The sequence below is a fragment of the Sebastes umbrosus genome, chromosome 1 (assembly GCF_015220745.1).
Source record: "Sebastes umbrosus isolate fSebUmb1 chromosome 1, fSebUmb1.pri, whole genome shotgun sequence".
In the NCBI taxonomy this organism is placed as follows: Eukaryota; Metazoa; Chordata; class Actinopteri; order Perciformes; family Sebastidae; genus Sebastes; species Sebastes umbrosus.
The window spans coordinates 38,985,608-39,011,777 of record NC_051269.1 but is presented as its reverse complement, the minus strand read 5'-3'; the positions used below and the strand labels follow the sequence as shown (position 1 = coordinate 39,011,777).

Genomic DNA, 26,170 nt, shown 5'->3' with positions numbered 1-26,170 from the left:
TGTTATATTATTTGTATGATCTTGCCATTATAGTAATTATCTTGTAAATATATTAATGTGAAAATTAGTACACCAATAATTTAGGGGTATAAATCAAAAGTTTATATATTTTTTAAATTTTTAAATTATTTTATATAATATTATTTAAATTATTGGGACAACGATACGATATTTGCAAATCTACCACGATACGATTTCAATTTGATTCAATTCAGGGTCCTGCGTTCAGTATGTGACGATATGATATGCCCATTTAACACAATCAATTTATTTATATCAATGCACAAAAAGCATAAAATATGATTTGACAATTATATTTCTGGGCTTTTCCAGGCATTTAAATGAAAAACAATCTTTTTTCTTTGGGGGAATTTCAAAATAAAGGCGTATCTTAATGATATGTATCGATATTTTGCATTGATGTTATTGGATCGTTGATCATTTAATCGATATATATCGATCCAGATCGATGAATCGTTACACCACTACTATATTTGCAAACCTTTGCCAGTTGTAAATCTATGATAATAATAGTAATACTAATAGTAATATGAATAATGAATGCAGTTAATTGCATACGTGAAATCAATAAAATATGTTAATGCATATTGCCCTCTACCTGAATGTTGCACCGTCAGCAGCTTTGTGTTCGTGACTCTCCTTTTGTTTTTTAATATCTTTGGCGTACCGTCGTCTTTCTGTCCCTCCGCTCACCTCTGTCTGCCCCGGGAGCCCTGATTGGCTGAACACTTTCTGCACTATAGTCTGGCTGCTTGCCAGCCGTGCTGCCAGTGGCGGCCGTGCCCCCTGATCAGAAGAGAATGTGACATTTGTGCAGAGGTAATGGAATCTGCGTGCAATTAAATCTCTGACTGTGAAGAGGAGTCTATCTCCTCCCCCCCCATCTCCTGCCATTGCCAGCAGCGGGGGGGGTAAGGCACAATGATGAAACCTTCCCAGCAGGCCCCCTCGCCGCACTCTCTCGTTCCCAATCTCCATGTCAGGTTGTGTTTTTTAACTTCGCCGCACTAGCCCTGCCTCTATCTGGCAATTAATTACAGAAAACGTCCATTAGGAATCTCTCCAAATATTGCGTAAGAATTAATATTCAATTATAAAAATTACATTTACAGGGCTGCGACGTTACCAATGTAATGAATTCTGCTGCAGGTGACAGTTGTTATTTTGTAGTGTTGGTTGTTTTTTGATAATTTCTTTTAGTAGAGAGCAAGACGGAGAGAAAGGAACAGAGGCAGAGGGCAGATTCATGCACGGCTGAGCAGAGGGTCATATCTCTGTCTCCGCTGCCCTGCCACTACACTTAACGCCTCATTTGTGGGCTTTGTGGCCAATGGCTTGAGTCTGTGATCTGTTGCCATAAAAGGCAGCTTTTCCCTCTCTGCTGATGGGGCACTTGCTTGTGGGTTAATACCAGACCCCCTCTATAGGAGGACTCATATCTAATGGATATGTGCATCCCATCAGGGCGGCTCATAAACATAAAAGTCTCTGCTGGTTGGGAAGGACAGAGCCACGCCATGCAAGCATTTCCCTTGAACTCGTGTAGGAGGGGTTCCTATCTGTGTTCCTTGTCCACACTGTGGGTGGACGGGGATGCAGGATATCCAGGTCAAGGTTTGGCTAAATCCTCCCTGTGCGGGCTAAATGGCACAATTTTAAGGCTGGCCCACACTAAAGAGATTGTTCAAATCTTAACAGATTCTGAAAATGTGAGAGAGTCCACACATAAAAAAGAATTAATAACTAATTAATTAAAATGAACAGTTTTGCTCCTATAGTGTGTGATGAGCAACGATTTGGCCAAAACAGCACAACCATACACTAACAGATTCCATTCATGAACAATAAGAGTCCCGACTAAACAAACGTAAATCTCCCAAAATCTCTCGTGATCAAACGTGACTTTAGTGTGAACAAACATGGCGGATGATGGGCCGGAAGAATTAGCGATGTTTTTGCTCTACTACTGAAAATTCACGAAGAATGGATGGATGGATTCATTGAGACACGTTAAATAAACAGGTATTGTTGCCACAAATTAACAAGTTGGTCCTCCATTTCTGAGGTCCATCTTAAAGGCAGGGTTGACGATGTTATCCAGTCTACACTATTTGTTATATTGGTTGAAATGGTCTTTCAGCGACAGCGATCCATTAATTATGAGCTCTGAAAAAGGACCGGAAAAGAGCCGTCATCTGTAGCTGCTGTTAAATCCTGTAAAAACGTCTACCAATCACTGCCTCACGGTCTGCTTGGGAAGATGCCTCCCTGCTCGTACTCTACCCTTGGCGTGCACCAGCCTGAACTCAAAGCGCGTCACCGCCGCAAGACTGGAGAATAGAAGAGATAACTCTGTGAAGTAGTTACGATGCGGCGGTGCTCGTGCATGTGTGTTTGTGTGTGGAGGTGCGTTGCCTTGAAAGGAGCCCCGAGGGGAGGGGTTGGGTTTAGACAGAGCTCCTGAGGCGATGCTACTTTCAAATTATGCTAGCTTTCCAACATCGTCGAATCTATCTTTAATACTACTTTTTTATGCTTCGCATTTTGCATTAGCTCGTGCATTAGCCGTGGCCGCCATGACAATGGTGGTTGTACTTCCTTCTTCAGTCAGCTTGATTCTCAATTGGCTGTCGTTCTTTCCCGTGTAGCGGCGTCATCGGCTGTCCTCGGGGTTCCCCGCACACAACAGGATATCAGATCGTAAATATTGAACACGTTTAATATTTACAATCTTGAAATTGGTGCGGCCAGGACGAGCCGATTGGGGGATGTAAAAAACACTCTTAACATACCTCACACCACAGGAATATCTGGAAAGATAATCTTTAGAACCATCAAAAAATCGGGGCTTTGCTGACGACCGTTAGGACGGCTTGACTCTCGTGTAGCCGGTACCCGGCATTAGCTCATACTTCTGTGAATTGGGAATGCATGTTCCACTTCATTTAAACAGTTAGAGATTACATTTTATTTTTCACATGCTGCCTGGCTTTAATGCGACTGTTTTTCTGTCACGTTCGCCTCTCTTCTTTTTTTCACATTCAGCTTCTCTGGTAATGTATTTTGTCGTGATGAATTATTAATGTCAGCGTCGGTTGAAGGGAGTGTTGTCTCAGAAAATAAGAGGGTCACTCTGCTTCTCCTTTCTTCTTCACCCGAGGGTTAACTTGAACCAACAATCAAACGAACCTCCCTGTTTCCTCGCTGCACCGCGGGTCGTAATGAAAGCTGCTAAACATCCTGCTAAACAAATGCAACGCAGGCGGCTCTCTCTGTTTTCCTCTGTGTTGCAGACGGCTTGTTGTGTGATACAGAGGAAAAGGGCTTCGCTCGGGGAAGGAGAGAGAAAGAGGCTCACTCCATTAGTGTCGTTCGAATGGCGAATTAGATCAGTCTGACAGATAGATGCGGAAAATTGTTTTAATTGTATAATTATCTGCGGCTGGCCACTTGTGCGGAAAAGTGCTGTGATGTGGGTGAAGGCCAGGGAAGAGCACATTTTGGTGCTTATTTTGTCTTTGTACAGGAAATGAACAACAATCGAGGGGTCCTGAGGATAAAACATAAACACACCCAAACTCGCAGACACTCTCACACCCTCCCCCGGGCAGGTTGTGACATGCTCAGTGAGATGTTGCTCTTTAAAGTAATGTGTCTGGCCAGTGAGACTTCTCCTCAGGCACAGTGGAGGACGCCTGTAACCGTCTGATCAACATGGCACAACTTAAACCCAAACAGCTATGAAGAATGAAGAGAGAAGTCGCTTAATCACAGACAGCTCATTTCTGATAAAGATGTAAAATGCAAGACTGCGGACAGATGGCACTAAATCTTTGGCTTTATATCCGTCTACTGTTTTTTTTTTTTTTTCCTCTTCTGCAAAACATTTCCCATGATTGAGTTTGCATGAAGTACCCATCTTAACTGCCAATTTGGTTGGAAAATAATAACAGTTATCATCTCTTCCTGTTTCAAACAGCAAGGGGTTATAATACTGCAGCAACTTGTTGTATGCAGAATGTTTAACTGTGAGACTAATTTATTTTACTCCTACTTCCTTTATCCTTTTTTCCCCCCTCAGATTATTGTTTTTATGGTTTTGAATAGAAGTAGTGTCGCATTGCATCCTTTGCACGTAGAATGTCATCACTGTTAAAACAGTAAACTGCTTAGAATTAAATGCTGCGGCTGGTATAACAATGGCTCTGTGTATGGATTAAAGAGTTTAGGGCTGGGGATGTCCTCATCTTAATCCCAACTAAACTAATATTTTGCTTTTGATCAGTGAAAAATGTGTTGATTTAATTGGCAGTTTTATAAAATATGTATCACCACATTTGATGTCCTGTAAATATACATTTAGCAAATGTTTATATTAAGGGTGTCGCGATATAGACAGTATTGACGATAACCATGATATTTTAAAAATGAAATACGCATATATTGTGTAAATAGTCCAGCGCCTCTTAAATCACACTTTTGTACAGTTATGGTTACAGACTCTCTCTCCCCCTCTCTACACTCGTATTTTGAGTGTAATTCATTTGCCAAAAACGAGACAAAATGCATAATAAAAAAATGGGCTGTAAATCGATTAAAATATTTAATTTTGATTAATCGCATGATTGTCCATAGTTACTCGCAAATTAATCTGTTCAAAATGTACCTTAAAAGGAGATTTGTCAAGTATTTAATACTCTTATCAACATGGGAGTGGGCAAATATGCTGCTTTTTGCAAATGTATGTATATATTTATTATTGGAAATCAATTAACAACACAAAACAATGAAAAATATTGTCCAGAAACCCTCACAAGTACTGCATTTCTCATAAGAAATATGCTCAAATCATAACATATTATCGCGTTAACTTCTGACATTATTATTATTTCTGATTTTCTATAGATATCGTAATAATAACGTTATCGTGAATTCTTTTGGCCACGTAGTGAAAGTCTGATATCGTGACAGCCCTAGTGTGTATACGACCATTGAGATTTCACTAACCATTACATGTTTATCTAACATACAGGCACCCATACAGAGAGCATGTAGAAGTGGCTCACAGTCTTGACAGATCAGTTACCGAATGGTTTTTCAAGTCTGGTGGGCAAAGCTAAGCCCAGGCCAAACACTGATGCGCTGCAGTCAGCAGCTGCATGCAATTTTCAGCTCAACTCATTCGAGTGTGATAAAACAATGTGCTGGAGTGACTGTGGGCCTGGATGCTTGCACTCTTGAAGGAAAAGTTGAGATAGGAAGACAACAGTATGAACAATAAGTGGAGCGGATACCGTATAAATTCACTTCATTGAGTGGTTGCTTGTTTCTGTAATCCAAAAACAATGGACCTCATGCAACAACATTCCCTTCAAAAGACCAGTGTGTAACAATGGTGATCTACTGGAAGAAATTGAATATCATTTTAATAAGTATGTTTTCTTTAGTGTATCACCTGAAACTAAGAATCATTGTGTTTTCATTAGCTCAGAATGAGCCTTTTATATCTACATAGGGAGCGGGTCCTCTTCACGGAGTCCGCCGTGGTTTCTACAGTAGCCCAGAACAGACAAACCAATCCTGTTAACATTTCTTGTTTGGTCTGGAGTCGATAACGTTACTCGCTCCCTTCGCAACCGCTCTCTCTCTCTTGCTTCACCACTCACTTCCCTCGTACACACACACGCTGCGCACTGGCTCTGCTCCAAATGGCTCTAGAGAACGCCATTTGCGTTTTCCGTAGCTCTCCAACACGTTTGGCACACAGGAGAGGCTTCAGTTGGTTGCAATCTCCTCACCTCACCGCCACAATTGAATTTTCCGCATTGACAACTATGCACACCGGGTCCGGTGCGAATTATCCGTGTTGCCGCGTTCCATTTTCGGAGTTTCCTCCTAAATAGTGCCGTGTCCACACTAGGGATGCTAATTTAGAAAAATGTTCTTAACCGATAACCGACCCTGTTAACTGATTATTAACTGTTAACTGACAAGATTTGTGCCTCGCATGCAGCGGTTTACCAGCTGCAGTGTATGAGCACAACAGCCAACTGAATCCCCAGTTCACCCGTACGGGAGCATATGCTGCGTTCACTGTCTCCAGTTCACCGTCCGGGAGCGTTAACTTAGCAGATAGATAACTTAGATGCTGCCTGTAGTGTCGCGGACATGCAGTCACTTTCCCAGTAAAAGTCTCCACCGTATAACCGTTTTAACCGATAGCGTTAATCGGTTAAGATGCTTAATGTCGGTTAACGGTTAAACGGTTAATTAGTAACATCCCTAGTCCACACAACAGAAACCTATCCAGACAGAGAATGTCTAAGAGGCTAATGTTAACTACACAATACATAAACTACTCTATTACTTTATTCCTCAAACTTTTGTTTCCTTGCGTTGGATAAACAATTTGTGGACTTTGAAAACAGGATGTTTTTTTCTTATCTTTGACCACTCGTAAAATGATCTCTTACCTAAGAGAAGAGCAAACATAAGAAAACATTGGTCAATCCCAGAAATCAGTGTGTGCTAAAAAAATAAGAACAAATTGAGGATATGAACAAAAATAAGAGAACATTTGTTTATATATCTCTTCCTGCATGAGGCCCATTTTATCCTGTAATACGCAGGTTAGTTTGTCATCACAACAAGCGTGCCTTTGATACTTAATCAAATGACAGATATTCACACACTGAGCCGGCGTGTTGAGAGTCTTGCAACACAAAGCAATTCATGGACTGAGAGCTTGTCGTGTCTCAGTTGTCGCCTTCGTCATGCTCCGTTGCTCAGTTGCATCTCCTGTGATAATGCACAGGGGGATTAGCAGGTAACAAGGCAGCAGCGTTCCTCTGAGGATGTCGCGCGTGGCTCTGAGTGTCTTGTACAGTGCTACATAAACGGAGGGGGGGGGGGGCGGGGGAGTACCGCCAAAACGGTGATTTCCCGGCTACACGGGGAGCCTCCTCCTGGATAATGTAGTAATGAAAGGTGACAGGAAGGACTCAGGGTCTGGAACGAAGCCGGGGCAGCTGGTCAGAGCAGGAGAATAGGAAGCGGCGTGCACCCGGGCTAAAGTGCAGCGAGAAGCAAATTAAAGCTCATATCTGCCATCTCCCTCGCCTCCCTGCACTTTCCTGTTTGGACTTGAAGGTGATTGGGAGCCAAGGCGGTGACAGTTGACGGAAGCTGCGCGGAGGAGAGAGTATTTATTTACAGTGAGATGCAGCGATGCTTGTTCAGGATGCGGTTTCACGCAGGATGTGCCGTCCCCCCCCCACCTCCCTCTCTTTCTCTCTCTCCCCCCCCTCCACACACACACACCTCCTCCCATCTTTCTCATCTCCACCCTCACGCTACAATCCCCAGGTTTGATGAAGAATGGGAAGTGGGTTATTGGGGAGGAGGGGGTCGGGCCAGTATTGTGTAAGAGGCTGGGTTCTGGATACAGCCAGCAGAGAGCTCACTCAGCATGCCTTCCTGCCGGGCCCAGGAGGTGGTACCAAAGTCAACACAGGTCACTGACATAAGGGAGTGTGAGGCATTAAGATTGCATTGTGTGACACAGATTGTCTTTAGCAAAAGGAAAACGGGTGTCTATGTTTGAAGTCGAGAAAATTGAGCCCACGAGAAAGTGTAAAAGAGAGGGTGTGTTTTAAGACGGTCCAGAGGAGAGTGCGTTTTCCCTGCCAGGAATTCCACCTTGTAAAGCCGGCGTTTTGTGGGGGGGGAGGTGGAGGTGTGTGAATCCCAGTAATTATACTGTACACTGTGGTTGCTGCAGTACAATTACCTTTGTCGTCACCCTACAATACAGTTTTCACATTACGGTAAACTGCCCATTTTAAAGATGTGCGCAACATTATGTCATACCACCCAAGAGTAGATGTGCAGGAAATTTGCCTTAATTAGTCAGATGGAAGTTTTTTTTTTTTTTTCACCTGGCCCGTCCTTGGCTTTCATCTGGTGGGATGTTGAGCATGCGAGTGTGCTGGAAAGGTGAGCCACGCAGATCTCTGCCCACTAGCTGTCATGTCGGCATTAATCCTCCCCAAAGTTTCAAAGGCAGGTTTTATGACCTGCCTTACGGCCTCATCGATGTGGACAGCAGCGCCGTCTAAACTCTGGAGAACCTGCCACATAAAACGCACATCTGTTAAAGCCTAAATTGTAAAACAGCCCCCGCGTGTCCAGGCAGCGTTGAGTTAATAATACACTCAAAAGTACAGCTTTTAACACTCCCCGCAGCAACAACAGCACCAGCGATTGTCTTATATTCACTTTTTCTGATCAGCTCTTGTATCTTTTTCTTTTGGCTATTATAATTTTATGTCTTTTTCAAAGTTTTTGACCTTTTTAACAGGATGTTATTGTCAAAAGACTGTAGAAAGCTAGCAGTGTCTTTGCTGGAATTAGTTTAGGTATAGTGGGGCTATGAGAGAATCTATTTCTAATCTATTTAATTTTACAGTTATGGTGAAGCAGACTCTGGCATCCAATCTGAAATGCACATTTGACAATAATTAAAAAGAAGCGTGAACATCTGTTTAAAATCTATCCCGTCTTTGAGCTTCTATTTACTATCTACTTTTGGATGCATTTAATCAAGTCAACTTTTAGTAACACTAGCTGACCTCGCAATTATTTTCATTGTCAATTAATCTGTAGATTATATTCTGGATTAATCGATTATTGCTTGGTCTATAAAATGTCAGAAAATGGTAAAAAATGTTGATCAGTGTTTCCCAAAGCCCAAGATGACGTCCTCAAATGTCTTGTTTTGTCCACAACTCAAAGATATTCAGTTTACTGTCGTAGAAGAGTAAAGAAACCAGAAAATATTCACATTTAAGAAGCTGGAATCAGAGAATTTTGACTTTTTTTTTGCAATTTTGTTTTATTAATTATCAAAATAGTTGCTGATTAATATAATAATTGAAAACGAATCGATTAATTGTTGCAGCTCTACATTAAACAGCTTGATTTCCAGTGACAGAATGACCCACAGATAGTGATAAATACAACAATAATAGAGGGTTGCCGTGGTGCTAAGAAGTCAGACGTAGCAGGCTATTAGCATTACCAAATAATAGCAAGCGTTATGCTCAGTGTTGAGGTTTAGCACCACACACAGTCCAAATACTATTAAAAGATCTGTTGTAACTCGTGAGTGATGCAACTTAAATAGCAGTTGTCATTACAGGGACACAGTTATTACGCACTTTTTTCAGTTTAGCCTCTTTGAAGAGGAAGTGTGGTTTCTCTCTTTAAGGTATTCAATCATTGCTCTTATCAGTGTACTGTATGTGTGTATTGTACGGCTCACTCGACCCTCGTGGGTTAGCTGTGTACCTTCTTAACTTTGGACCTGACGGAAAGAACACAACATAAATCTCAGGGCTGATTTGAGGTTTGTTCAAAGACATCTGCTGCTGCTGCAGTTCTGTCATGTTCATCGTGTTGTAAGGGGCCGGTCGAGTCACCATTCCTGTGTGGAGTAGCCATGACATGCAGACGTTGTTGGTGGGTGGGGGTGGGGGGTAGTAACAGAACTAATAATTATCATCATTAAACCTGTTGCAGTTACAAGCTGTATTAGTTCATAGATTAGAACCTAATCTATGAACTATTATAGATTTTAAAAATGAAAATATAATGTGTTAACTATGAAGCCTTTTTATAAAAAAAATAATTTTTTATCATGATGATTTAATGAATGTATTTGAAAACTTTTACACTTTAACAATCACTGATATAGGTGAAGCTACAGTTACAGACTGTATTATCAATTGGTCCATAAAAGTTGACTGTATGATCAGTAGAACACATCAAACATGCTTCTCCTTTGTATAAAGGCACATTTATGAGGGTTAAAGTATAGCACAACCTGTTGTAATACCTTATTCTGGACTTTGTATACACTTCACAGATGGATTTGATTAAACATGTTTTTCAGCCTGACATTAAATACTTAAGCTCTGTTTACAGTTTACTGTCTGACTGACAGCAATCAGAGCAGTGGACAGCTAATATGAATTTCATATTGCATTTTTGAATTATTAAAAGGTTTGAGTGAATCTGTAATATTTGTATTTATCTGAGTAAATAACTCAAACCTGTTGAAAAAAAATGTAGCCAGTATCATGATACACGGGTTACTATTCAATATTTTGCAGTTTATTGCAATACTCTAAGCAAGGCGATATATTGCAATTCTTTTTAAATACAATTTTAGGAAAACTGTCATAGTAAAAAGAACACACCGCCATATGCAAAACATGTTTTATGCAATCGGAACAGTGGGATCTGCATTTGCATTTGTCACAGTCCCTGTAACATCCAACATCAGAACACAAAATGAGCCACGAATCTTGTAATGTAAACTCTTCATTAAAAATCGAGTGTTTTTGAGAATCGACACAGTATTATAAAACATAATATAGCGATAGTCAAGTGTATTGATATTCTTTTACACCCCTAATTGTTAGCCTAAGTGTTTCTATCAGGTCAAAAGATCCAGCTACATTACCTTTAAAGGCACAGAGGAAACAGTCTTTTTCTTTATTTTCTGCCTTGTGATGCTGCCTGTAATTGATAATGACAACACGATTCCATCTTGCATGAATCTGCAAAGATTTGTTATTTACCGCGATAGCGGCGGCTCTGTTTGAGTGTAAGCGGGGTCGCAGCCTAATTGATGTTTGGAAGATGAGCTCAATTGGATGAGTCATTAGTCCTATTACCAGAGCTTTATTAAATGCCCCAAAACCAAAAAAGAAAATCTGTTGTGGAATATTTCCTTCCTAGGATAACAGGAGGTTGGATTGGTAAAAGGCAAATAATATATGTGTGAGATTGATCAGTGAGTAGCGACCCCATTATCTCCTGAGATGTTAATTACACTGTGCTCAGCTCGCATGTCAAAAGGCAGATAATTGAAGAAGGTAAAAGATGTGCCACACTTTATTTATGCTGTTACATGGAGCTGGTGGAAGATCCTCTCTCTCTCTCTTTCCTCTTCTTTCTTCTCTCCTTTTTTTTGGTCTGTGATGTATTTATTGTTGGGTAATATTACATTGTCAGAGTTGATCATTTTTGCAAGGATATTATTCACACTCATTACCGCAGCGTGTGTGTGTGTGAATCTACTGTCCTGTCTCTGTATTCTTTGTCCTTTTAAAGCTCCTATACTCAGATGCTACAAGTTTCTAGCTTGATTTACTTTTACATTCAGCAGTTTAAAAAATAAATAAATATATATATATATATATATATATATATATATATATATAAGTTTCTCAAATGTAAACCTGCAGTTACACTAGGGCTACACGATTATGGCCAAAATTCAAATCACCATTATTTTGATCACGATTATTTATAAGGGTCATAGATTTTAGGGGCGAGATATTTTCATTTCACTTTCACATTTAAGTCAACAGAGCACTGCTTTCACTTCCATGTTGTGTTACATTCCTGCTAATGTACAAATGTTCCCATCAAAATAAGACTTAAAATAATAAGGTTCTTCATCACCTCAATTCACTGCATTTTCAGTTTCATTACTCTTAAACTCTGAACTGCAGAGGAAAGTTCGGGAAAGTTTATTACAGGCTGCTGCTGCTGCATAGGGGTGTATGAAAATAATGATAACCGTGTATCGCGATATTATGTGTTGTGATATTATATCAATTCTCCAAAACACTATAGTTTTTTCAATTAACCTCTTAAAAATCCGACCGCCCACCGTCGGGCCCGACTGCTATGCGATCTTTCGGAGGTTGTAGCGGGCTCAATTTTATAGCTAGAGTGAAGACACTGGCATCATATGAAACTAGAAAACCTAATGTCATACTAGCTTGTAGCGAAGGAGGCTAAATAATGCTCCGAAGTTACTCAAATTTGTCTAGGAAAAACTTTAAATTAGATTTAAAAAATCACAATATATCACCTTGCTTACAGTATCGCAATATATTGAATCGTTTCCCCTGTATCATGATACGTATCGTGTTGCCAGATTCTTGCCAATACACAGCCCTACTGCTGCTGCAGGTTGGGCATGCAGCGGCATGACGGCTCCCCAAAAGTGAAGCCAAAACATCTGGATCGCCCCCTGGTGGCCGGCTTTTAGGAAGCGCTTGATTTGAAATGCAACAGAGTTTTCTATGAGCGGAGAATGCATTTTAAACATCAATATCGCAGTCAGTCACGTTCATTTAATTGTGGGAAGTCAAAATGATTAATATTTGTTTAATTGTGCAGCCCTAAGTTACACTGATATTCAGCCTCTGTCTGAAAATAGACAGTCAGGCTCATATAGACCCCACACTGAGAGAAGTTGTAACTCTGCAAATGTCATTTATTGTCAAGAAAAGAATGAAACTATCATTCACTGTATTACGGGAAAGTTAGTAAGTACAATCTTGCCTGGTTGTTGTAATCCATAATGTGTTACAGTGACTACAGCTGCCAGATGATGACAGCAAGAGGGGTAAAGCTCAACACAAATGTAAAAAGAGAGGAATAAAGAGGATGGAGTCGGTCTTAGTACGTAACAGTATCTGTCAGAGTGGTCCTCTGAAATCACACCGAGGTGGGAGGGCCCAAAAAGCACCAGAAACCCTCTTTTAAAATGTCTGTTGTTTCTGTTCTGAAAGTGTAGTTCCCCCACTTGAGTAGCTTTGTGTCTGTAAACTTCCTATTGACAGTGTATGCGCCATAGGGGACACGCCGTACCTAAACAAAAAAACAAAAAAAGAATCTTGTTTGTCATTTCGCGTGCTTATAGAGATAGCGTCAGAACTCAGTTTCCTGTGGTTTCCTGTGGAGAACTGTGGTGTCTCTCTGTGTGCTGCAATTTACAAGTGCACGTGAACGCTGTCTGCACTCACAAAAGCGAATGTGCACAACAGAGACACACACACACACACACACACACACACACACACACACACACACACACTCCTGAGTCCTCTTCTCCTTTCTGTGTTGACATCATAACTCGGGGAGGGGGGGCGGAGCCTTGAAGGAGTGTCCAGACGGTGGTCATCACACCTCAGAGGGCTGATGGACAGCCGCTTCACAGATGATTTAGTGCATCACCTGGTGGACACTGCTAAGAATGAGCACAGCAGGATGAAAAAAACCTACATTCACAACATATATCTATATAGTCATGTGACCTTAACGCTTTACGTCGCTTCAGACTTTTTCCTGGTTTAGTAGTTTACTTTCACTCATTTGTATATGTGCTCTTTTTTCCCCTGTCAATGACATCATCACACCAGACTATGATACTGATTAGGGGCGCAGATTAAAAAGAAAGGGAACATTTCAACTCTTATGTAACAGTGGAAGAGGACAAAGACGAAGGTCCAGAGTGTTGAAAGAAGAAACACTTTAAAGCCCTCCTCTTCCTCACAGGAAGCTCAGCACAGAGGGCCGTAGTTCACCTTTGCCCTAACATCAGGAGCCTTTTTCTTTACTGTTGTTTGACCTATATCTAAAATCCATTAGCATCTTTCCACTTGTTTATCTACCTCGCCAGCAGACCAGAAGGCTCCATAAGGCAGACAATGAACTTCATTGGATTGCAAGGTTTTATGGTATTAAGTTTGAAGTGTTTTTCCTCGTTTTGGCCACTTTTTGTGTACCAGAGAAAGACCTCTGCTCTCCTCCGATGCCAGACAGCAGTATTTTGCCGTGGCAGAGCAGCCTTATCTGCGCTCGAGGTCTGTACTTTAATGGGCTTTATTGATCTAAACAACATCAGGGGTTGCGGTGATGTTATTAAGGCAGAGATAACTTATGTGTAATTCCACTCCAACAATATATTAGCCTTTTATTGGTCTAAATAACTTTGCCTTTTAGACAGTAATGCACCAGTAAGTCACAGCGGCTCTTCATGTCGGCAGGATCTTAATAAAGCATTTCCTCTGGACATCCTGCTGCGGAGAGAGTGAAAAACGACAGGTTAAAAGGCATGCTGGGAAGTTTCCATGCCATCACTGTAAATTATCTCTTTTGAATACATAAATAAAGCTAGCAGTGAGCTGTGAACGGGGAGGCGGAGTGGATTGGTGGAAGTTTGTACAGACGTGTTCCAGCGCCTTCACACATGGAGGTCCTGAGAGGAACGCTGCAGGTTCCAAAAGATGAACTGTAACATCATGTAGGCAGTAGCAGACCAGCGTTGTTACCATATGGCTATATTTACTGCTGAAATAGTGAGCTGTTAATCTAGATTAAACAATTTATGAATAAATAATTTGAAACTTTGGTATTATTCAACCTTGACCCTATTTTCTCATGTTTTTGTGTCTAATTGACTAATAGGGACAATAATTTCTGAAATTGGTCCATTATTGAGGGAGAGCGCTGCAGACAGCAGCTGCTCACAGGCTGCAATGTAATGCTACTGGGGCAAGCTGGCACCGTCATTTACGTCCACTAAAAGTGCTTGTTTTTGCCATTGATTGTTATAATAAGTGTCTGACCTTATGGAAAGAGTCTCGCTCAAGGAGAAGTCTCGTTCTGAAATATGGCGAGGTGACGTGTTGCCAGAAGACAACGGTGGAATAGTTGGAGTACATCCATGGTAGAAGCCGGGCAGGGTTTGTTGTGTTGGAGTACAGAAAGCGTAGCTTAGTGTAATCTGAAAGATTTTCAATGTCATGGCCGAATACTTCGATGATTTCCACAACGTGGATGAGCTCTTTGAATTCGATGGCCGCCCGTATTTATTTGACCAAGAGTATACGGATATTCTGATTGCACAACGAGATTTCTTTCACCGGATCAAGTGGAAGGTAAAGCAAAAGCATTTTATTTCTCTGTAGGGTTCTTTCCATAATGTTGTCAGACACTTATAATAACAATCTGAGCCTGTCGGTGACAAAAACAAGCACTTTTAGTGGACGTAAGCTAAATTGACACTGCTCACTTGCCCTCACAGCTCATTTTGCATCTGCTGGTTACAGCGTTCTCCCTCAATATTGGACCAATTTCAAAAGTGTTGTCCCCATTAGTCACTTAGGCACAAAAACATGGGAAAATAGGTCCAGGTTGAAAAATACCAAAGTTACCCTTTAAGATACCGCTATGGGATCTGATAACTAATATAGCATGAACAATTCAGAAACTAAATACAACACAAAAAAGAATGAGGTAAAAGGGGAAGTGGAAGCATGTTCAGCATAACATTTATAGTATGTGTTTGTATGAGCATGCATAGTAACCACGTTACCAGGGTTGGAAATTAACACCAGCCAAATGCGGGTAAAATATGCTAATGGCTTCTTCACTCACCAGCCAAAAAAAACATTGGTAACCTGTTGATTATTTGTATCCACCGTTACCCAGTAACCCATGAAAGTAGATCTAATGACAGTATTAATAGATATTAAATGTAGATTTAATATAGAAACAAATTGTTATGACTGTATTGTAACTACATTATGATGGCAATATAGGTCAGTTGTCCAGCTTTAGATGTTCTTTAAAGGTTTGTTTGGACATAAAAACAGACCAAGTGACGAGAGAAAATAGAATAAATGATGAGTTATAACTAGAATACTGTAATGATATAGAGTCAAATTAATTATATGTTTTATATTATATTATATTAATTAATGTTTTAGTTGCTTATTGTCAGGTGTTCCTGTATTGGTTGAATGTGCATTGTGTGTCTGCAAACTTCTTAACGGACAGTTGCAATATTCCTTTCCTTTCAAGGGCAGCATATATCTAATATTTATACGAAATAACGAACCCATTTATCTGGAAGTGTATTTTCAAGGGGTGGAGGTGGGGGATTGGTGGTTGGGGGTGGGCTTCATAATTTGCAGCTATTTAAAGCCTCGGTTTTGGTAATGAATTATTTTGTCATCTCGACTGTGATGAGATTCATCTTTAATAACTGTAACAATTATTTTATTAAAAAGAGAAGCCATGCATTATGGCTATCTCGCCAAGGTCTCAAAGCTGGAAGGAATTCTCATTAAGAGCATTATATTACCCCGGTGTGCTTTCAGTTGGATGTCCCGCTGAAATTACATTAGGTGTCAACAATGTTTGTGTTAGAAGTAAGCAGTCATATTTACACAGGCCAGCCTTTTCATTTGCAGGCTGACACTGTGAGATGTATTAAAAAAAGATACTAATGTTCTGTATCTGATTAAGTCACTTAGAGAGAAACTCCTCTAAAGTGTTGACTTTTAATATAAGGCAAGCACCGCTCTGTCACCACGGAGACATAAATCTTTATTCGGAGATGAGGAACTTTTGATTGCTTGAGATTATTTTGTAATTTATTTAGTTGGCACAAAGGACCGTTATCGCTCCCCCCCTAACATTTAGCTCCTTCCCAAACTGTAAGCATCAGGTTGTTTGTGCCATGATTGATTCATCAGTGTCTTTTCATCTACATCCTGTGTTTCTTCTGATGGTTAGCGCGGTGTGCAACATTGTGTTTCGTTAATGGTTTCAGGCCCAGGGTTGCTGCTAATGACGTGGTTGTAATTGTTTGTCAGTGTGATAATGTGTGATTTCCTATTTCCATGTGATGTTGGACATTTGATGAAGGAGGGGTCTTGTCAGGAAGACAAAGTGCTGTCATTTGTCACCGGCTAAATGAGCTCCTCTCCAGACATCCTCTTGGTTTTCAATGGCAATATTATATTCACAGATCCTTTTTTTTTGTTTGGCTGTGATTTCCACATCACTCAGTGCATTGTATGAAAGAGCAGCTAGATTAAAATCAAACCAACAGTGAGATGAAACTCCGGTTGTGTCCTGTTCTGACATTTAGAAATCTGTTAACTGTATTTCTCAGAAAGACAGAAGTGAAATTACAGAGTGTGGTAATCTTTTATTCTTAGTGTTTGCTGGGAGTCATCACTTCCTTAAATTTAACATTTTTCAAACTGTTTCATCATCTTCAGAGGAAAGACATTGTCACTTCATGTCACTGTATACACTGAGTTTCTGATTTTATCTTGTAGTAAAATAGAAGGAAAACGCGATAATAACGCATTAACGCAACTCTGGATTTTTAGGTTTTAGCAGGTGTTACAGATAGAGTGAAGATACCGGCATCATATGAAACTAGATAACCTGAGGAATCCATTGGTGCCAACCATGTCATATTAGCTTGTCGCGAAGAAGGCTAAATAACGCTCCAAAGTTACACTAAATTTTGGGGAGGAAAAACTGCCATGGCCATTTTCAAAGGGGTCCCTTGACCGCTGACCTCAAGATATGTGAATGAAAAGGGGTTCTCTGGGTACCCACGGGCCTCCCCTTTACAGACATACCCACTTTATGATAATCACATGCAGTTTGGGCAAGTCATAGTCAAGTCAGCACACTGACGCACTGACAGCTGTTGTTGCCTGTTGGGCTGCAGTTTGCCATGTTATGATTTGAGCATATTTTTTAATGCTAAATGCAGTACCTGTGAGGGTTTCTGGACAATATTTGTCATTGTTTTGTGTTGTTAATTGGTTTCCAGTGATGGATATATACATAAGTTTACATAAAGCAGCATATTTGTCCACTCTCATGTTGATAAGAGTATTAAATACTTTACAAATCTCCCTTTAAGGTGCATTCTGAAAAGATAGAAAATGTGTGATTAATGTTTGATTAATCGTGATTAACTATGAACAATCGTGCGATAAATTAAATATTTGAATCGACTGACACCCCTATAAAATAGCTTTTTGTCCATTTCGTTTCTCCAGTAATATCACAAACTTATGAGGCACATAATTGCAGCAATTGAAGGACAGGATTGTGGGACTGCCTTCATACTTTCCAAAGTCTTTGATGCAGCCGCCCCCTGAACAGACTGCTTCTGTTCCTGATTAGACTGATTCCATATTGTGGGGTTGGGGGGCAGATCCTTCCTAGTTAACAATCTAATGAGCTAAACAGGCCAAACAAAGGAGAGGTGTAGTGAATAGGTCTCCTGAGGGAGCTACTTATTGTCACAATTGCCCCTCTCTGTCTTCTCTTTCCACTCCATATCGATTCATGTCTTCATCGGTTATGCTCCGTCCTCTGTATCACACGCGGGTGGTGGTGTAATCAGCTAAATGTAGCCTCTGCTTTCTTATTATTACCTGGGTGCTTAACACTCATATATTTTTTTTTTTTACTCCTTCAAGGACAAATGGTGTAGGAGAAGGCAGATCCCGTGTGAAGTCCCCGAGCTCTCACCGAGCGGCAGATCCCTTTTCAGTGCCAGCTGTTCTCTCAGATACACCAGGCCGTGCTGAAATTCTCTTAATATAATTCTGGGGGCTCGGGAGAATTGTGCAAAACAAGCGTGCCAGCCAGGAGAACGTTGAATTTTTCATCAGTGGGCCTCAACTCGCTGAGTTAGTGGGCAGCGCTCTCATTCATGAGCAGATGTTCAGCGCAGTTACACTCCGCAGTTAATGTGAACTTACTGGCCTCTCTGCCATTGGCTGCAAGGACGTTGGCAGCGACCTGGCATCTGAGAATTACTCCCAGTAAAAGGTGCAGGCCTGGAAAGCGTAGCCCCAGCCCTTTTTTAGCCACTTCCCAGCCCAGGAGCCGGAATCCTGGGCTGGGGGAAGGACACTGACAGCCCATCCGTCTTCGGCCTGACAGTGATGAAACACTCGCCACTGTCTGCTCGGGGAATATAGCAGTGAAATTCCTGAAGATAAGTTTTTACGTTAATTTCTAATGACTTGCTAAACATGAACCGCTCAGCAGGTGAAATGTACCATGTGTATATGAAATATAAATACATTAAGGTACCAGCCCCCCACTGTTCGTATGAAACAGTTTTACTTGCAGAGGAATTATTCCAGTACCCTTGAAAGAGGAAATTCATAGAAACCAGGCACCTGTGATGGGGTAACAGTTTGGCCCTGGTAGGTCTATAGCTGAAACCAGCTGGTGCTGTGGTCAGCCTGGTGGGCTGTATCCTCTCCCCAGCCCGCTACTTCAGACATCTGCATGGCCAAGCTGCTCAGCCCGGGTTTGATGTGGCCATACAGATCTGTAATGGCTTCCTTCTAACTAAGCAAAATGCTATTTGATGTAAAGTGCCATTAACATGGTCAGAGTGAGTACGTGACATCAGGTTTAGCAGGCGGGCGGCGTGCCAATCATCTTCTGTGTGTGAAAGTCATCGCAGTAAAGTTGGGCATATGGGACTCAAACAGTGGAAATGACAAGCTCTTGTTTCCTCTGCACGTCTCATTTTCACTTTCTAATTGGTCGTTTTCAGGTTGGCTTTACGAGAGCAAAACTAATTAGTGTTTCTAAATTCAGCAGGAAAAAAAAAAAAGAAAGTCGGCTTGATTGTTCTGGTTTCCTCTCCTGTGTCAGGCGCTCAACAATAAAATAAGACTCTAATCATTTTCAAATTGCTCGTATTTTTAAACCCCCGTAGCTGAATGTCACTCCCGGTCTCTTGGCATTTTGTTTGGCAAGATCAGGGAACAGTGGTTGCCCTCTCGCCTTGTGTGCTCGCTTTGTAATTCGTGGGAAGTTTTGGACTTGGGGGCCGGTGTGGAAAAAAAAGAAAGAAAGAAAGCGTTGTGTTTGAGGTGGGGTTGTTTCTGCTTTGATTGGGAACGTCCTGCTGATAGGAGCAGCCCAGCAAGTTTACAGTAGCTGTGACATTGCTGTTACCTTTATTCAAAGTGCTCCAGCTGCAGCGAGCCCTCAGGAAGCCCGGCTCGGGCCCACATGGGCGGCCGGCGGCCCACAGAGAGGAGAACGAGCCCTGTTTGAGTTGGCAGACACTCCCCTCTCGGGGAACTTTTGCTGCCTCTGCAGAAAGGCCAGTGGCGGCGGCTCTGGTGGGGCGGCGGTGATTCTCGGGGCAGGATGGGCTTTTTCCACCTCTCCTCCCTTTCAGGAAACACATTTCGCTGTTTCTTCCCTCTGTGTTTGCAAACGGAGGGAAGGAGTTGAGGTGAAGGGCCATGGGGCAGCGGGACTGAATGACAGAGCTCAACTGTGAGAGGCTGAGTGCTAATGTGTGGTGGTTTGAAAAGAGGCCGTTTAAGCTTGGGTGTTCGCTCCTGCTGGAGCTTCATTTTTATTGAATAAAAAACACTTAGAGCGTGTTGTAAAACTTGCACTGTTTTTATTTTTCCATCAACGCTGTAGGGATTCAGCCTTCAGAAGGCAGTAATTAAAAAGTGCTTGATCTGAGGTCAGGGAGGAGCAGTGTTTAAATGCAATTAGTGCAACGCTCAAATTAATTTGGACCCAGTTACAGTTTTTAGAATGTGTCATTATTTGTTTAATCAAGGGAGTTTAAGATACTAAATATGTATCCACAGATATTTACTGTGAAACCTATTTAATTCTATTTTAATGAATATTCATTTCAAGTAAACCTCCGCTATTGCTCTCATACTATAAGGTGATTGTGTGTGTGTGTGTACACAGTCACACATAATCTACCAAATAGCATCTGAGGTGACTTCATTGTTAAGTATTTAAAGGTACAGTGTGTAGGATTTGGGGGCATCTAGAGGTGTGGTTGCAGATTGCAACCAACTGCGTATCCCTCCGCTCACTCCCTTTCCAAGACTGCGGTAACGTGAGCAGCCGAGTGCAAAAGCCTGGTAATGCCGTTCGCCTCGCTCAGAGGCCATCCTTAACGTAATAACACTACATTAGGAGCAATGGATGGCGGCTGGCGGTTCCACGGTTTTGCACTCTGCGGCTCACGAGAACTACGGTGGCCTTCAAGTAACGTAAAATTTGCGAAAAGCTCTTCCTAGAGTTTTTGGTTTGTCCGTTCTGGGCTACTGTAGAAACATGGCGGACTCCGTGAAGAGGACCCGCTCCCTATGTAGATATGAAGGGCTCATTCTGAGCTAACGAAAACACAACGATTCTTAGTTTCAGGTGATGCTGTCAATCGATTAAAATATTGGATCGCGATTAATCGCACATTTTTGATCTGATCAAAAATGTATCTTAAAGGGAGATTTGTCAGGTATTTAATGCTCTTATCATAAAGTGGGCATGTGTGTAAAGGGGAGACTCGTGGGCACCCATGGGACCCATTTTCATTCACTTATCTTGAGGTCAGAGGTCAATGGACCCCTTTTGTAAATGGCCGTGCAAGTTTTTCCTCGCCAAAATTTAGCGTAATTTTGGAGTGTTAAGCTAGTATGACATAGTTGGTACCAATGGATTCCTTAGGTTTACTAGTTTCATATGATCATATGATCTAGTTTTCATATGTCTTCACTCTAGTTTTAAATCTGAGCACGCTACAAACTAAAAAATCGCAAGTTGCGTTAATTCGATACAGAAATTAGTGGCCTTATTATCCCGTTAACTCTGACAGCCCTAATAGTTATGAATATTATATTCATTTTCTGCCAATAGATCCTACGAAATGCTACACACTGGCCCTTTTAATAAGGTGATCGTGGAAAAATATGCACGTGTCTGCTTTTTGTTTGTCACCTTCATGTTTTAAATAATTTCCACTGTTTCTCTCCCCCTCCTTTCTACCTCCTCCGCCCTCCCCTCCTTCTATCTGATGCTTGCCGGTCCAGCCAGGAGACTCCAGTGGTGACATCCTGTGGAGCCAGAGATCAAAGTAAGTACTCCTCCTGCACGTCCGTATAGACAGTACAGGTCAGTTAACACACTGGTGCATCAGCTGTGCATCATTGTTTTATAACTTCTGGTCTTTGTCTTTTCAAACACGGGCATTATATTGTATCGATATTGTTGTGAGGTTTTAGTGCAACTAAATGATAAGACAGGTTTTGCATAGTAACCGATTTCCTGACTTCCTGATGCAGTTACACATTTACATCACTTTGAATGATGCCGAACGTGACGACAATGACGAGCGCGAGTCCTCTCGGTGTCGAAAAAGTTTGAACCTGAGGAAAAAGAGTAAAAGAAAAATTGCAGATAGTGTGCTGGATCATGTCTGCATCCCCCTCCTGACTATCCTAGAAGTCATTACTCCTTGTGTGGTGTATAAACACGTCAAAAACAAACAATGACCCTGGGCAGACTCGGCACTGCAAAACAATTTCAAAGCCTGCAGTGTAGTGTAAACACAAAACATGGCCAACCTTCACGGAGGGAAGACTTCACCTTAAACCCGGTGTTTGTTTTATAGTCCCCGTCGACCTTGGTCCGATATAGTTTACATCTCTTCGGTTCTTTTCAGGTCGATGCTGCTCAGGTTCTGCACTGACATTTAGGTTGAGGCTCTCAGTGGACCTCTGTAAAGGGTTATAATGTTGATTTTTACTATGTAAATATATATGTTATATATATAGCTAGGAGGGCTGTCATTTGCATAATTGTCTGGTTAATTGCAAATGAATCACTAATTTCTGTTCAAAATGTACTTTAATGTACCTCTTATCAACATGGGAGTGGGCAAATATGCTCCTTTTATGCAAATGTATGTATATATTTATTATTGGAAATCAATTAACAACACCAAACAATGACAGATATTGTCCAGAAACCCTCACAGGTACTGCATTTAGCATCAAAAATATGCTCAAATCATAACATGGCAAACAAAAGAAAAAGCTCTGAAATAGGATATAGACCATCGGGGGACATTCAAATGAATACATTTATATGAGACAGACTCCATACTGGAGTTCTCAGGATAGCCTTTCTAAATAAAAATGATACAAAAAAACAACCATCCACCTACTTCATATGAGAGGTGGATGACTCTGACAAATGTTGTTCTAAACTGAGTGTAAATATACTGCTGTGCTGCTGGGGTGTGCAGGGACCCTATGCATGCATCACGTAATGAATATGTATATTCTGGTTTCATAGACTCTTCTTCTGCCTCTGTGAGCTCTTTCACACTGAGCCGGGGGTGACTGTAGGGCGATGTGGACCCGTATTTTTAATAAAGCCCAGCTGCTGAATGATCAAATAGTGTCTCTAATTAAGGCCTGAGTGTACACCCATGTAAAACTCTCTGTGGAATGCTAACAACCTGTGATATTTCCAGAGGAATTTGCTGCGCAGGTCTCAGAGAAGGGAGGGGAGTTGAGTGTTTGGGGTTGGGGGGGTGTGGAGGGGGGTTCGGCAGGGAGGAGGGGCAGCGTTCATGTGGCAAGCCAACATGTTGTTCACATCCGTGTCAGATTGAGGCTAATGAAGGCCAGACTGATCCTTGGATGCAAGCCTTAAGTAAATGATCCCTCTTTGAATATATTAGAGCGCCACAGCAGCGCTGTGCCTCCCCTGCCGTGCCGGCGCTGCCGCGTGTTGTCTTGTGGTCTGACGAGGCCGGTCACAACGGCAGTCACGGTGTTCGATCATGCCGTATATACCATTCCAACCCCATTTCTGCAGTTATTGTTACGTCGACTCGGTGGCGAGGGAACTGCGCACACACACACGCACACACACGCACACACACGCTGATCGTTTCCAGGTTAGTGCTTCTGCAAAACAGTTTGATAGTAAATGGAAAGTATGAGTGTTTTGTCATTTGACAATGTAAATGAGCCATCTCAATTTTTTTTCCCCACCCTCTTAAGAGGGATTGCATTTACATAACAGGCTGGGGGTTTGGTGCTCATGCAAATTGTTCATGTAGACAAACCTTTCGCTGTTATGTTTCGAGTTTTATTTAGTACGATATAAGTGTGTTTATCAAAATATTTAGAAATAATAAATATAAAATAGATAATGACAGTATGAAAGCGTTAAAAAAGATCTCACAGACAGAAGTTTTTCGCTGCAATTTTATGGCAACAGTGGCACTTTGCATGTAAATGAATCCTAAACGCGTAATTACGAGGCACTTTTGAATATTGATTGGAGAGACAAGGACATAGAAATGAAGCACTCGTGAACGCAGCCGTCCTGAGCTACTGTAACATCCCATTAATAAATACCTCTCTGGCTCTTTAGTGCCGGGCCTGCCTTTACACTGAGTGAAACAATGTCGTTTGATTTTCGCTGATATAGCATGTGTACTTCATAGATGGATGGTTGGGATGGATCCAATTAGCCATGGTCATTGCTCGTGTATTTAAAGCTGACAGTAGCATAGAATATCCTTGATTTTGGTAGTTTTGTGAAACGCTCTCGTGAGGTGCTTTAAAAGCCCATAAAGAGCACATTGTGAGGAATGCACCTTAGATGGAGATTTGATTTACAGCTGCAGCAAACTTTCTCAATTAGACACGGGGACGGAAATAATTGATTTTCAGTAGGCAGTGTACAATGAAGGGGGGATACTTAGAGGATAATAAAGTGACCAAGATCTATACCTTTTTCTTTTTTCCTATAATACACAATCAACACTGCAATTACTCCTGACTTTTACTTAAGATTTCATACAGGGTTTATTAGCAGATAATGCATCTTTTAATATGGAGCACTCACATTCTACAGCCGCACAGTTGCAGCGGGAGTGATGGCTTGTGACACCGGCTTCACACATGCACGTAGTGTCTCTTAAGGCCTCCTGACCTTCCACATGATGCGCACCATGCTAGCGCATTTGACCCGGTCGCACTCGGCTCGCGGACAAGCACAACAATATCCTTAAATATAATGAAATGTATAGAAAAACAGTAGTCCCATGTATGATAAGAAAAACTCACTTTTCAGCCGAACTCTTTGACCGATTTTGATTTGTGCTTCGGCGAGCCCAGAAAACACTTCCACCGAAGGAAATTAAAAATTTCAGTTGCGGGCACAAAGAGTTTCAGATCTCATCGGGTGTTTTCACACGTTTTTTCCCAGGCGCAACAGACTACCCACTGCTACTATCATTATTATCAGCAATATTTCTGTTATTGTTACTGCTACTATTACTATTATCATTCTATTATATCCATCACTGCTATTATTATTGTTATTAGATCTATTTCTATTATTATTATTATAGCTATTGTGCTATTATTGTTGTTGCTGTGCATCTCTGTCTCTCTCTCTCAACCCAGCCGGTCAAATTAGATGGCCGCCCACTCAGAGCCCCGTTCTGCTCAAGGTTTCTACCCTTTAAAGGGGAGTTTTTTCTTGCTCATGTCGGGTCTCTGTAAATTATAGAGTACTGTCTAGACCTACTCTATATGAAAAGTGTCTCAAGATAACTTCTGTTATGATTTGATGCTATATAAATAAATTGAAAGTGGACACAAAAATCAAAGTGAAAGTTATAATGCTCAGAATGTGGTCACTTATGAAAAGGTATTTCACCCTGTGGTGATTTGGTAGCACAGAGCTTCCAAAATTCATACCGTGCTGAGTAACACCTAATATTTTTTTTTTCTCATTCAACAAATCACAGTGAAGGATAAACTAGACAACAAACATGGAACATTTGATAGTGGAGACATAAATCATCATCTGTAGCACACTAAGCGGTGGGATCAGATCCAGTGGAGCAACAGGTAAACTAAATAAGCACTCTTTTACAATAGAAAGGTGCTCAAGCAAGAAAACTAATAATTTCTCTTCCCAGGAAGCGCTCCAAGCCAACCCGGTCGCACGATAATGCGCAAGGCAAAAGCATGCAATAAGAACGCCGTTCTTGCTTTAAGATTCATATCTTTTTCTTTTTTCCTATTATACACAATCAACACTGCAATTACTTCTGACTTTTACTTTAGATTTCATACGGCGTTTATTAGCAGATAATGCATCTTTTAATACGGAGCACTCACATTCTACAGCCGCACACTTGCAGCAGGAGTGATGGTTTGTGACACCGGCTGCACAGGTGGGCATAGTGTCTCTTAAGGCCTCCTGACCTTCCACATGATGCGCACCATGCTGGCCCGTTTGTAAGCCGTGCGAGCCCCCGTTTGTAAACACGGACAGAAGGACGAGAAGCGTGTTTGCCCCGGTCGCGCTCGGCTCGCGGACAGGCACAACGCGACGTGACAAGCAACAGATGTGTCACGCAGGCTGAAATCAAAACAGCCGTCCAGCGCGGAGTTGTGCACACCATCAGACACGGTTGCTGTGATGAGGCGGGGAGGCAGCGAGCGCTGCTGGCAGATGAGACAAGGCAGCGCCTCCGCCGCTCCCAGCTTCCTGTCTGGAAGAGGACAGGCCTGTTTGCGGGCTGCTTTGACACTCCTAGTCACTTTGTCATCTGGGTGCTTGCTGCCGCTCTGATCACATG

At 41.6% G+C, this 26,170-nt stretch overlaps 1 protein-coding gene across 7 annotated transcripts in view; it reads left to right on the top strand.

Moving 5' to 3' along the window:
* Nucleotides 1-26,170, top strand: part of foxp1b (forkhead box P1b) — a 196,606-nt gene that overhangs the window by 25,149 nt on the left and 145,287 nt on the right. For 5 of the 7 annotated variants that reach the window (XM_037766674.1, XM_037766666.1, XM_037766659.1 and 2 more), the window contains exon 1: nt 21,574-21,628. The gene's annotated coding sequence lies outside the window, so the exon portion shown is untranslated. Of the gene's footprint in view, nt 1-21,573; nt 21,629-26,170 lie in introns of those variants that run through there. The other 2 variants (XM_037766652.1, XM_037766725.1) reach the window with 2 other exon arrangements.